At 34.6% G+C, this 14104-nt stretch overlaps 1 protein-coding gene and 2 non-coding genes across 4 annotated transcripts in view; all 3 read right to left on the reverse strand.

Moving 5' to 3' along the window:
* The window catches only part of Pacrg (parkin coregulated), a 503840-nt gene that overhangs the window by 396940 nt on the left and 92796 nt on the right, over positions 1-14104 (reverse strand). The gene's annotated exons all lie outside the window — the stretch shown is intronic.
* Positions 2329-2410, reverse strand: LOC111755794 (small Cajal body-specific RNA 18). Its single transcript, XR_002790348.1, has one exon. It is a non-coding gene; the product is annotated as a small Cajal body-specific RNA 18 (non-coding RNA).
* LOC111755801 (small Cajal body-specific RNA 17) lies at positions 2522-2660 on the reverse strand. Its single transcript, XR_002790355.1, has one exon. It is a non-coding gene; the product is annotated as a small Cajal body-specific RNA 17 (non-coding RNA).

Consider the following 14104-nt stretch of genomic DNA (forward strand, 5'->3'; position numbering starts at 1 on the left):
CATAAAGTATATTCATCATCAGAAAAAAAACTAACATAATGAAAAAATGATATAGTTTAGCTCATATAATTTATTTCAAGTGTTAAACAATGGAAAGAAATGTGAAAATGAAAAAAGTAACCAAGTAAGCATTCAGGAAGTCCTTGAAACAAAGCTGAGTGATGCCAAGAAATACAGTAAGAATATATGTATATACACTTAAATTACTCTTACAGATTATTTTAACCTTTGCCACGAATTTAAGATAAAATATCTCATAAAATTCACTATTTCACCAGGTGTGGTGACAAACACTTTTAATCCCAGCACTCAGGAGGTTGAGACAGGAGGACTGTTGTGAGTTTGAGATCAGCCTGGGTTACAAGGTGAGCTCAAGGACAGTCTAAACTGCATAGTGAGACCCTGTCTCAAAAAGACAAAAAATCACTATTTCATTTGCATAGAGACAAAAAGTAGACTGGGTGGCTAACAGGATAGTGAGTACAGGAAAGGAGTTATTTAGTAACTATGGAGTTTTAGTATTAAAAGAGGTGAAAAATTTTGAAAACTGGCTGCATAACAATATAACTACTTAACACTATATGGCAAATTTTATAATATGCATTTTATCAAATTTTAAAGGAGCAGAAATAAAATTGCATCAATATTTATAGAAATATAATTAGTAAAACTGAAACTGTTACAATTTAAAGAACTCCTTAGGCCCTAAAATTTTTAAATCAATTAAGCAGATTGCTTTTTTTTTTTTAAAGGAGGAAAAAAAATGTCCCAATTCCAGAAAAACTGCACAAAAAGGGATCAAAGCCAGGAAAACAAAAAAACTCTCGACATCAAGAGAATGACAAAAGGGCTGGGGATTTAGCTCAGCTTGGCATAAGCACCTGCCTTGCAAGCACAAGGTCTTGAGTTCGTACCCCGGCACCCATAAAAAAAAAAAAAAAAAAAAAGAGAATGACAAAGTACTAGTGATATTTCCTCTGAATGATGTAGTTAATAGGGAAGTTCAAACCTACAGAAGTCATACTGACGGTCAAGAGGGATATCATCGAAGTACTGAAAAAAGAAATCCAGTAAGGTTTTTTAAATTAATAAGAGGAATGTAGAGCCTATTCTTTTAGCAGTTGTGAGAAATTGAATACATTTTCTTTAGTCCACTGGAGAAAAGATTAAAACCTTGTACCCAGGCCTGAATAATACACTGTGAAAGATTTACAGTAGTGGTGATCCTATGACGTTATTTATTTTTCTTTTAAGACAGAAAGTATTAATGTATGAGATGCTTTTTTTCTAAACTAAAACTATATATTCAGGTTTAATTGCAGTGTTGACATTTCACTAATAATAATCAGATTTTGGGTTGCAGTTTGGGGATTGGTCTCAAAAAGGTTTACCATCACTGTTTTAGGAGAAGCAGCTCATGTAAAAATCCAAACAACAGTGCAGCTTCTGTCAAATGTTGATTAATTTTTTTGTGTGCCAGGAACAGAATTTACAACTCTTATTCTTAGGCAGGCGCTGTGCTGCTGAGCCATATTCCCGGCTTGATTAAACCTTTGTTTTATAAATTATACAGAAATTGGACCAGGGATATAGCTCAATGGCACAGTGCTTGCCTGGAAAGCACGAAGTCCTGAGTTTGATTCCCGATTTAAAAAAAAAAAAATTATACAAAAATGTTTGAAAAGAGAAATGGAGAAATTACTGGAAAAAATGTTAGAATTAGAAATCATTTTGTTGTGTAGAAAAGTAGGTTATTGCTTAATGAAACACATTATTTGGAATCTATATTTAGTTGGCAAAAAAGTTTTTAAAAATCAAACACACTGCTTTTATGTGCATAAACTAGAGCTTCACTTCCTAACAGAAGAATATTTCAAATATTAAAACCACAACACAGAATGCCTCGTTCTGTCTCCATGTGCTTCTGCCTATTGAGAGAAGAATTTATGCAGAAGCTCGTCCTTCACAGATGTTAATTATCAGAATAATGTAAGCTACATTGTTCTCACTTTCTTTTACACAGCAAATCCCAGTAGAAACTAAAGAATACAATAGACGTGGTGAAAGTTGTTTAGAATTTGTAAGTGGAACTAACAAAAGCTGATCATTAAAAGGGTTTAAACCAAATATAGCAGGAATTTTGTTTTATTCCATTCAATCATTTTTTTATAAACCCTCAAAACCATATAGCTTGGAAGACTGATATGACACATTTTGATTTTACAGTTATTAAAAATGATCAATTAAAATTTATTTTCTTAAGTTCCTTGCAGTAAAACCTATCTATCTATGTATCTGTCTGTCTGTCTGTCTGTCTATCTATCTATCCAGCCTCTTTCTGATGTTACAACACGCTCAACACCTGGTTCCCAGAACACAAGATTGCGCAGTGGCCTGGTCACATTGGCCAGGGCTCACCATTACAGCAGCAGAGGTCTCCCTCAACCTCCTCCAAAACTGGCCTTACTTGCTTGTGCCTCATCCCTAATTCTCCCTCACCCCTAATCCTCCCCCACCCCCACACCGGTACCCAGGCCGCACTTCACCTGACACATTTCATAATCCTCTCAGACTCCAGGCAGCAGTGCCGCCCACATTGGGTCTGATCATATAAAGAAAACCCTGCAGGCTCACTGGGAGCTACACGGGGTAACCTGGGGAATCCTCTCTTACTATGCTCACGGCTTCCCGCTCTCCTACTACCCAAGGTGCCCCAGCTACTCAGAAACCAGCCACATCCCCAGCAAACCACCCACACCTAGGCCCAACAGTTTGCACTAAAACCTATCTCCTAAGTATTGGGCACAAAGAAATAAACTTATCACAATGTTCTAATGCCCAGGAATATGGTTGCATGATATTCTTTTTTTTTAATATTCTTTTTTTAATTATATGATATTCTTATGATTTCATCACATTCTACAATCTAGGCACTGCTGGGGCCAGGATTTAGATGCTGTATTTATGATATGCAGAACCCTGCATATCATAAATGCTTGTTAAATACTTTTTGAATGAAATATTTAATAAAATAACAAGTACCTATAAATATAAAGCAGTATCAATTTTCATTAAGAGCCATTTTAAATCTAATAGTGTGTCAAACTGAAACACATTAAACAGCCATTTACCCTGCTTCTCTCTCTTAGTCTTTAAACTCTGGCTGCCCTTCACTTTGCCCCAATACATACTACCGAAAGGATTCAAGTGGACATAACTACAACCATCTATGATGGTCTCTTTGTCAGTTTTCCTGACATTGTTTCTCTGCATATTATAATTAAACAAAACTTTTGGATGGGTAGGTAGAGTTTTACAATCCAGACTCTGCCACCATCACTATTAGGAATGTGCCTGATGTCCTTGATACTGGTTAAAAGATAAATCAAGAGGCTGGAGATTTAGCTCAGTGGCCTAAGTGCCTGCCCTGCAAGTGCACCGTCTTGAGTTTGATCCCCAGTAGCAAACAAAAAAAAAAAAGATAAACTAAGTACATTTTGGTTTGGATGAAGTTACTTTTATCCTGACCATTTTGTAAGTCCTTTACTTCAAAGTAGATTCAAATTATGGAGAGTCACTGACCTTGCTGCCAACCAGGACCAAGTTTCCGTTGGTAAGTCCCCAACAAGGCATAGACTGTGCACAGGGATCTGTCTTTCTTCAGGCAAGGACTTTGGTAACATGTTTTGCAAGAACTCCTGTCATTGGAGTTGTACTGTTTTAAGTTTGAAAACAGTACAGTATTTACTTTGGGAAGATTACAACAAGTAATCCTCATGAGATAAGTACAGAAAAGATGACTTATAATAGTAAAGAAAAGAGGGTAAACTAAAGTAGATTAAAAATAAGACAGAAGCGATCATTGAAACTAGTGACAGTGTTAAAGGTGCTCAATAAAGGTTTTATTGTTATTGGAACTGGGAATCAAACTCAGGACCTTACATTTGCCAGGCAATATATTTTTTAATTCTATCTCATTTTTACCCTTTTTTCTTTTCAAACTAAAAAATAAGTTTTTTGAATAAATTAAAGAAAAAATAAAAAGAATGAAAATAAGTACATTGGAAGTAAAGAAAGTGCTAAGATGTACATAGAAGGGATGGCTTAGGGTATTTCATTCCCCTCGTCCTACTGTATCACCTTCAGTTGCCCCCCCCATCAAAGCCTCCAAATAATATGTGTATGATAAATAAAAAAAATCAATGTAAGATTTGTTCTTCTACTTCATGCAATTACATATTATCCTTCCTGTCTAAAAACTTTGGAGCATCTGTTGCATGTGATACAGAGACCAAAAGGCAAAAATGCCTTTCTTATTCCATTGTTTGACTGACACAGGCATGGTGTTGACTTCTGTAGAAATATCATTATGCCTCCAAGGATAGATGATAAAGATGGGTAACTTTTTCTTTCTTTTCTTTTCTTTTCTTTTTTTGTCTTTTTAAGACAGAGTCTTGCTATGCAGTTCAGGCTGGCTTTGAGCTCACTTTGTAGCCCAGGTTGGTCTAAAATTCATGATGATCCTCTTGCCTGAGTCTCCTGAGTCCTGGAATTACAGGTGTGCACCACCACACTCAATTAGATGGGTACCATCATATAGATACTATTCAAAGATGAAAGTTCTGATATGTTACAGCACACCCCAAGGAGGAACCAGATTAAAAGCTAAGGAAAACAACACTTCTGGTAGTGTTTTGTTTTGTTTTGTTTTGTACTGAAAAATCAAACTCAGGACCTTGTACTTGCCAAGCAAGTACTTGTGCTGCTGAACTTTATCCCAGGCCCATCAAAGCCAGTTTTGGAGGACCTATGAGATCCTAAAATCAGGGAAGCCAGTATGATAGGAGTTGAGGAATGAATGGAACTGGCTTCTGCTTAATACCTCTACAGAGACACTAGCTCCCTCCATTGTCTTTAATCTTCTATGCTACACAGATTCTTCAAGGTCTTATTTAAATGAATAAGAATTTTTTAAAAATGTAATTGAATCTAAGTTCCAAAATAGGGCTTAAGTGATAATAGGTTCAGGACATGTCACCCTCCAAAAGGCTACAACCTGAAAAACAGGAGTCTCTGATCTACCACAACTTTCTTCCATGAAGTTTCTACCAAACTTTCTTCATGTGAGAGATGCCCTTTCTGTTCCTGTATCTCTTAAGAAAGGGACCATCCTTATACTAAAGATAAAAGGTTACAGAGAAGATGCTGAATACTCAGGGCTTGGTCCCCACTACCTACTCTCTGTGTTACTGAGGATTCAGCCCCAAGTGCACCAAGCTACATATTCAGCCCTTTTTAACATTAATTTGTTGCAGTGTCTAAGTTACCTAGGCTGGTCTCAAACTTGTGATCCTCCTTCCTCAGGCTCCTGAGTAGCTGGAATTACAGGTATGCACCACTGTGTCTAGCCAATTTCTCCCTTTTTACTCTTAGATCACATCCCTGTATCTAATCATTTTTATCGATGAGTGTACACTTCTCATCAAAATTACTATTAAAAATCTATCAGGACTAATTGTTTCTTCAGATCTTCATTGCCTTATAAAGACCTTTATGTCACATAAAATTTATTTGAAATAAGTTCGTATGTGTTTTCCTTGTCAATTTACCTTTTGTTCTAGTAACTCCATGATCACTCTAGGATGGATGAGGAAAAACTATTTTTTCTTCTGGGAAATAACATGGACTTTCTATTTGTCAGAATCTCTACTTTATCATATTTTCTTTGTAAGGCATGTTAATTTACATATTTAAATACTCTTTAAATATTTCATTGCTCTTTCAATAGAAAAAGTAATTTTAACATAGTTACATTACATTTGTTACAAAATTTGTTAGATTTACATTAAGACACAGATGAACATTTATGCTATTAAGGTAATTTTTATAAAGCAAAATAATTACAAAAATATGAACACTAGCTAATTACACAAAATGTAGATTTCTAACATAATAATTTTTATATTCAATTGATTTCTCAAGCATTTTCCTACCAATTTTATGGCTGATAGTAGGGTAGGTAGATTTTTAGTTTTCAAATGCAGGAAATTTTGCACTATATTAAACTGTTTTTTACTTGATTCTTATGAAACTAATTGTACACACTGCTCAAAGATGTCACCAATGCCTTTCATAGCAATTAATAAATTGCAACCATCCAAAATGTGTGATGGATGAAGAAATGTTCATAATGAACAAAGGAAGAGGGACATGTATTTAAAATTCAGATTCAACTAGATGTGATGACACATGCTTGTAATTCCAGCACTCAGGAGGATGAGGCAGCAGAATCATTCAAATTTAAAATCAGCCTGGGCTACAAAGTGAATTTAAGGCTAGCCTGAATTATACAATGAGACCCTGTCTCATAAAGACTAAATAAGAGCCAGGTGTGATGGCTCATGCCTGTAATCCCAGCACTCGGGAGGCTCAGGTAAGAAGATCACTGTGAGTTTGAGACCAGCCTAGGCTACAAAGTGAGCTCGAGGCCAGCCTGGACTACATAGAGGGACCCTGTCTCAAAAAGACAAAAAAAAAAAAAAAAAAAAAAAAAAAAAAAAGGCTGTGCTGCCCAGGGCATAGGAGATGATTTCCAACACACCCAGAGGAAACCTTGGAACATCACTTGAAACATGGAAATATGGGAAAATGGCAAAATGAAAGACCAAAATGCAATCTCAAACCTCCAGCCCATCCCAAGAAAGCCTAGGAGCCATGTACATAGAAGAAAACATATGCCATACCTTAAATACCTGAAATAATAGCAATTGAAATAAAGAAGCAACTCTGGGAAACTTTAAAGGAATTCATACTAGAAATAATCTCCCAGGTAAAAGAAGAAATGATAAAAGTAATGAAGGAGATGCTGAACACATCTAAAGAAGACACAATTAAAAGATTAGAGGAACAAAACAAAAAGATAGAATCCCTGGATGAATAATATAAGCAACAAACAGAATACATGAAGCAGATTCAAAGAGATATACAGGAAATCAAAAATTCCATTGAAAATTGTCAAAACCGCCTCAACAAAAGCAAAGATAGAATTTCAGACCTCAAAGACAAGATTTCAGCTACTGAATAGGAAAGGAAAGATCTTTTAAAAATAACAAGGAATCAGGAAATAACAATACAACAGCTACAAGATGATTCAAAGAAAAACAACATAAGATTGATAGGGATAAATGAAGAAGAAAGGGACAACACAAATGATATCAAGAGGCTATTTACAGATGTAATAGCTGAAAATTTCCCAAACATGATAATGGAAACTGACATTAAGATTAGTGATGCATATAGAACTCCAAAAAGCCATAAACAAAATAAAACTACACCTAGACATACAATAATCACAATCCCAGAAACCCAACATAAGAACAGAATATTAAAGCTGTTGGAAAGAAAAGACAGACCACCTATAAAGGAAAACCTATCAGAATCACAGCAGACTTCTCAACACAAACAATGAAGTCAAGAAGAGCATGGAGTGAAGTATTTCAGATCCTAAAGGAAAATGATTTCCAACCTAGACTGATGTACCCTGGAAAACTATCCTTCAAAATGGAGAAATAAGATACTTCCATGACAAAGAACAGCTAAAGAACTTCATGATAACCGCGCCAACCCTACAAAGAATACTGAAAGACAGTTTAGATACACATAGGAAAAAACCACTAACAAGGCAGACAATTAAACAGAATGGAAAGATAAAGATGCAACAGCAGAAAATAACATGTCAACAATAAACCGATATATAACAGTTATAACCATTAATATAAATGGCCTCAATTCACTAATTAAAAGAAACAGATTGGCAGAATGGATCAAGAAACAACATCTAACCAAATGCTGTCTACAAGAAACCCATCTAACCCAAAAGAAAACTCATAGACTGAAAGTCAAAGGATGGAAAACAATACTTCAGGCAACAGGAACCAAAAAAAGCAAGGGTAGCTATTCTGTTTGCAGACAATGTGAACTTCAAACCAAGAATGATCCTAAGAGATAAAGAAGGTCACTACATACTGGCTAGGGGAAAACTTCAAGAGAAAGAGATAACTATCTTAAATATATATGCACCAAATTCCAGAGCATCCAGTTATACAAACCAAGTATTAATAGAAATGAAAAATCAAATAAGCAGTAACACAATTATAAAAGGAGACCTTAACACAACATTGACACCAAGGATAGATTAACCAGACAGAAAATCAGCAAAGAAATAACAACTGAACCACACCTGTGAACAAATGGACTTGATAGACATATACAGAGTGTTTCATCCAACAACATCAGAATATACATTCTTCTCAGCAATATATGGGACATTCTCTAAAATAGACCATATACTAGCCCACAGAACATATTTAAATAAATGCAAAAAAGTTGAAATTATCCCATTCATGTTATTAGATCATAGCACCATAAAACTAGAAATTAATGATAAAAGAAACTGCAAAAACTTCACAAACACATGAAAATTGAATAACACACTCTTGATCAATCAATGGGTCACAGGGGAAATTAAACAATACCTATAAGCAAACAAAAATACAGATACAACTTACCACAATCTGTGGGTTGCAATCAAAGTAGTCCTCAGAGGAAAATATACTGCACTGAGTTCCCACATCCAGAAAACAGAACAAATACAAATAAACAACCTGATGCTACACCTCAAACATCTAGAAAAAGAACAGCAAGTCAAACCCAAAGGCAAAAGAAGGGAGGAAATTATAAAAATCAGAGTGGAAATTAATGCAATAGAGACTAAGAAAACAATCCAAAGAATCAATGAATCAAAGAGTTGGTTCTTTGAAAGAATAAATAAAATTGATAAGCCCCTAGCCAACCTTATTTTAAAAAAGGAAAGAAAGGGCTCAAATTCATGCAATATGGAATGAAAAAGGTGAAATCACTACAGACTCTGTGGAAATACAGAAGATCATGAACACTTATTTCAAAAATTCTACTCTCATAGGTTCAATAACACAGAAGAAATGGACAGATTCCTAGAAACATATAAACTATCAAAGCTGGGTCAAGAAGATGTAAAGCTTCTGAATAATCCAATTTCTATTAATGAAATTGAAAATGTAATTAAGTCCTTACCTACAAAGAAGAGCTCAGGCCCAGATGGATTCACTACAGAATTCTACAAGAAATACAAGAAGACTTAATGCCGATACTCCTCAAAGTCCTCAATGAAATCAAAAGGGAAACAATTCTTCCTAAGCCATTCCTGGAAGCAAATATTACTCTAGTACCAAAACCTGAGAAAGACCCAATTAAAAAAGAGAACTACAGGCCAATCTCCTTAATGAACACAGATGCAAAATTCCTCAATAAAATATTGGCAAACAGGATGCAGCAAATCATCAAGATTATACACCACGACCAAGTGGGATTCATCCCAGGCATGCAGGGATGGTTCAACATACATAAATCAATAAATGTAACCCCCCATATCAATAAAGTCAAAAGTAAGAATCACATGATCATTTCTGTAGATGCAGAAAAAGCTTTTGATAAGTTCCAACATTCATTCATGATAAGAACCTTACAGAAAATTGGAATAGATGGTCTTTACCTCAATATGATGAAGGCCATCTATGACAAACCAACAGCCAGTATCATATTAAATGGCCAAAAACTGAAGGCTTTTACTTTAAAATCAGCACAAGACAAGAATGTCCCTTATCACTATTCCTATTCAATATGGTACTAGAAATACTAGCCATAGCTTGTCTAAGAGAGAGAAATAAAAGGGGTAAAGATAGGAAAAGAAGAACTTAAATTATCATTATTTGCAGATGACATGATACTCTACATAGAAGACCCCCAAAACTCCATTGAAAGTGTCCTAGATATAATAAATAAATTCAACAATGTAGCTGGATACAAGTCAATACTCAAAAATCAATAGCATTCCTATACACTAACAACAAAATCACTGAGAGAGAAATAAGAGAAGCCACACCCTTAAAACCAGCATCCAAAAAAAATCAAATACTTAGGAACTAATCTCATGAAAGATGTAAAAGATCTATAAGGAAAATTTATAATACCCTGAAAAAGAAATCAAAGAGGATCTCAGAAAATGGAAAGACATCCTTTGATCACAGATCGGAAGAATAAATACTGTGAAAATGGCTATTCTCCCAAAACAGTTTTACAGATTCAATGCAATCTCAATGAAAATACCACAACATACCTCATAGATCTAGAGAAAGCACTCCTAAAATTCATCTGGAACCAAAAGAGACCTAGAATAGCAAAGACAATTCTAAGCAGCAAAGGCAAGGCAGGAGGCATCACAATCCCTGACTTGAAGTTATACTACAAAGCAACTGTAATAAAATCAACATGGTATTGGAATAAAAACAGATGGAAAAAAAAGAAGATCAATGGAATAGATTAGAAGATACAACCACAACTACAAACACACTCAACCACCTTATTTTTGATAATAGGGCCAAACATGTACACTGGAAGAACAACAGTTCTTTAATAAATGGTGTGGGAAAACTGGCTCTCCATATGCCAAAAACTGAAAGTAGACCCATGCCTAGCACCATGTACTAAACTAAAATCTAAATGTATCAAAGATATGAATATTAAAACAGAAACAGTAAATCTGTTGAAAGACATACTGGGTAAAAATCTTGAAAACAGGAATAGGTAGTGAATTCATGAACAGGAATCAAACTGCATGGGAAATACTTCCCAGAGTCAATAACTGGGATCACGTCTTATTAAAAAGTTTCTGCATGTCTAAAGAAATCTCCAGCATAGTGAAAAGAAAATACACAAAACTTGAAAAAAATCTTAGTGAACTGTCTCTCAGACAAAGGACTTCTGTCTAAAACATATAAAGAATTTTTAAAAAATCAGATCCCCAAAATTCAAAGATCCAATCCAAAAATGGGCATCTGAAATGAACACACACTTCTCAGACGAAGAAATACAAATGGCAAATAGATACATGAAAAAACGTTAATCATCAATACTCATTAGAGAAATGAAAATTAAAATCACACTGTGATTCCATCTCACTCCAGAAAGAATGGCCAGGATCAAGAAAACTACCAACAACAAATGCTGGAGAGGCTGTAGGGAAAAAGGAACTCTCTTGCACTGTTGGGTGGAGTGTAGACTGGTTCAACCATTGTGGAGGTCAGTCTGGAGATTTCTCAGAAAGCTGGGATTGGAAGTCCCATTTGTTCCGGCTATCCCACTTCTAGGCATATTCCCAGAACTGAAGACTTCATACCACAGTGATATATGTGCACCCATGTTTAGAACAGCACAATTTGTAATAGCCAGATCTTGTCCATTAACTTAGGAATGAATAAAAAAGTTGTGGTATTTTTATACAATGGAGTACTACTCAGCTATAAAGAATGATCACATTGAGATATTTATAAATAAATGAATGCATAAGCAAAATAAATCAAAATCACATGTATAAATACTGTATAGTCTCCCTAGTGTAAGAAGTGGTCAGAGTACATAAGAATTTATGGTAGTCATGATTCCCCATTACATTGCTTTGGAGCCTTATAATGTTTCCATTCATTAGTTGAAATGGTTTTATTATGGGTTGTTAGATTTTATTATCTGTGATGATATGAACAGCTATTTTGAAGAAAAGACATTATAATAGCCAGTGCTGATTTAATATCATCTTGTTTTGAAGTCCTACCATGCTTTTGTTCTTCTGTTTCCATTGGTTCTATCTTGCTGTATCTTATTGGATTTTATTATGTGTGATAGTATAAATAAATCTTTTATGGACAATGAGATAATATAGTAACCATTTTTTGTTTTATTTGGTTCTGAATGCCCTATAATACTTTCATTCTCTTTAATGGTTTTATACTATTTTGTTATGTTTGATACTATTGTGTATTGTGTCAACTATTTCAAGGAAAGAGACATTGTAGTAGCTAGTGATATATCGGGTTGTCTTGTGGAGAAATACTGTGTTGCTTAAATTGTTCTGTTCTGATCTGCTTTGTTATGTCCTCTTTTATCTTAATCTCTTTAAAATAAAAAAAATTTAGTTTCATCTCCTTTCATTTAAATGTATTAATTTCTCAGGTATCTCATGTTATGTAACTCCATTCTGTCTCTCTCTCTCCCCCCCCCTTCACACAGGCACACACACACACAAATAGTATATTGTGCCTTGAATCCATCAGATTTTGTCTCCAAAAGCACAGGAACAAATCTCACCAGAAGTAGAAGTCTGTCTTTTGCGTGACCTATCTAAAGACAATCTGAGTACAGCACTTCTATATCCAGATATGCTTGTTCATGTGTATCTCATCATTTCTTGTTTGTTTTTTGACATCTGCTTACTGGAATGACTTTGTTTTCAAACGAAAAGTGGAACATAAAATAGATTTGTTTTATTATTTAGGCTTTCTTATTTTTAAATTGTGAAAATTACTTTCGCAAAGGAAATATATTGCTAATTCATCAGTATTGGATTATAACTCTGATACTGATTTTCATTAATTAATAAGTCCTGAGACAGTCAATTCATTTGGTTATTATTGTACTTTTTCCTTAATACTTTGTTCTATTTGATGTCAGTACATTTAAAAAAGAAAAGCAATAAATTATGATTCTTATACTAATAAAATAATTTAGACAACATCACCAAATGACCCTCACTTTAATGTCACTTTATTGAAGGAACACCTACAGATCACCCCCCAAAGCGGTACCCTATCCTCTTACAGTTACATCTTCCCTCCCCCTTACTTCACCTTTCTTGATAGTATTACCACAGAACACTATATTTACTGACGCAGTAGTTCAGATTTACTGCTATGATGACAGAGAACTTGTCTGTACCATTCACTACTGTGCTACAGATCGTGCCACAGTGGGCACGTGGCATGTGCTCAGGCAACATCTACTGAATGAGTGGATGATTCTCACTAAGTTGCATCATATCAACAGGATGGCACATGGTAAAAATAACACATCCATAAAAATAAAATTTCAATATCATCAAATAAGCAGAATTTATTTTTAAACTTTTTAGCAGAATTTAAGCAAATGAATTTTATTGGTCAGCCATAAGCAATAGTTATTGAGTTACTATAAATGTCCTAAAAGGACAACAAACTATCTTCTCTAAGAAAACCTAATAATAAATAGAACTATTATAAGATCGATGGAGCCTGAAAATAAAATTTAAAATGCTATTCTTGTGAAATGTTTGAAACATCAGTTTTAAGATATTTATTCACGTAGATTATGGATTATGGTAGGTCCAAGTTACACACTGTTCCAGAAGCTACTTTCATGAGGGGAAACATGAGAAGAGATTAATATCTCAGTCAGACTAGGACTAGGGTGTACTGATTTGCTAGAGAATGATTCGCTATGATGTGTTCCTTGAAGCAGAGTCTCTCTGTGATATGAGCTGAGTTTGAGCAGATGAGCCCTGGAGGACAGAGGCAGGCATGGACACAGTGGAGGCGTGGTCTATGTGAGTAGAGGTTAAAAGGCAAGGTGCATGATGGATGTTTGGTAATATATAAGCACAAAGATTTCGGCTATATAAAGTATAAGGAAGAGAGTGAGAAAAACCAGAGTGATTATTTAAGTGTTGTTTTACATTTATAATATGCAAAATTCCTTACCAAAAAGATTTTCTACAATACTGGTATATTCCCTACGGAGCTTATTCATTCCTTTAAACTGATCTAAATTATAATATTATTGACCAGACAAAATATGACTAATAATATTGCGACTAACCCATGCCTTTTGTGTTCGCGCTCCTCCATTCCCCAGTGGTACATCCTAGTCATCAGAGCCTCCATTTCTTCCTCATGAAATGAGCTATCTGCAAAATTGCTCCTTGAGATTTGAAGCAAATCCCAATTGTTAGTTTATTAAATGTAATAAGTTACAATAATAAAGTGTTAAAATTATAACACACACAGGCAGAAAAAGCTAGAGATTCTGAAACAGAATTATAAAAACCTTAACTTTTGTGGTTTTGACTTGTGGTTTTAATATTACTAGTCTGGCATACTAGTGCTCTTCAAAACACATTTAAAAAATATAAAGAAAAATGAAA

Source organism: Cavia porcellus, unplaced genomic scaffold, assembly GCF_034190915.1.
Source record: "Cavia porcellus strain 051 isolate PalLab524CR breed Dunkin Hartley unplaced genomic scaffold, mCavPor4.1 scaffold_22, whole genome shotgun sequence".
Lineage (NCBI taxonomy): Eukaryota > Metazoa > Chordata > Mammalia > Rodentia > Caviidae > Cavia > Cavia porcellus.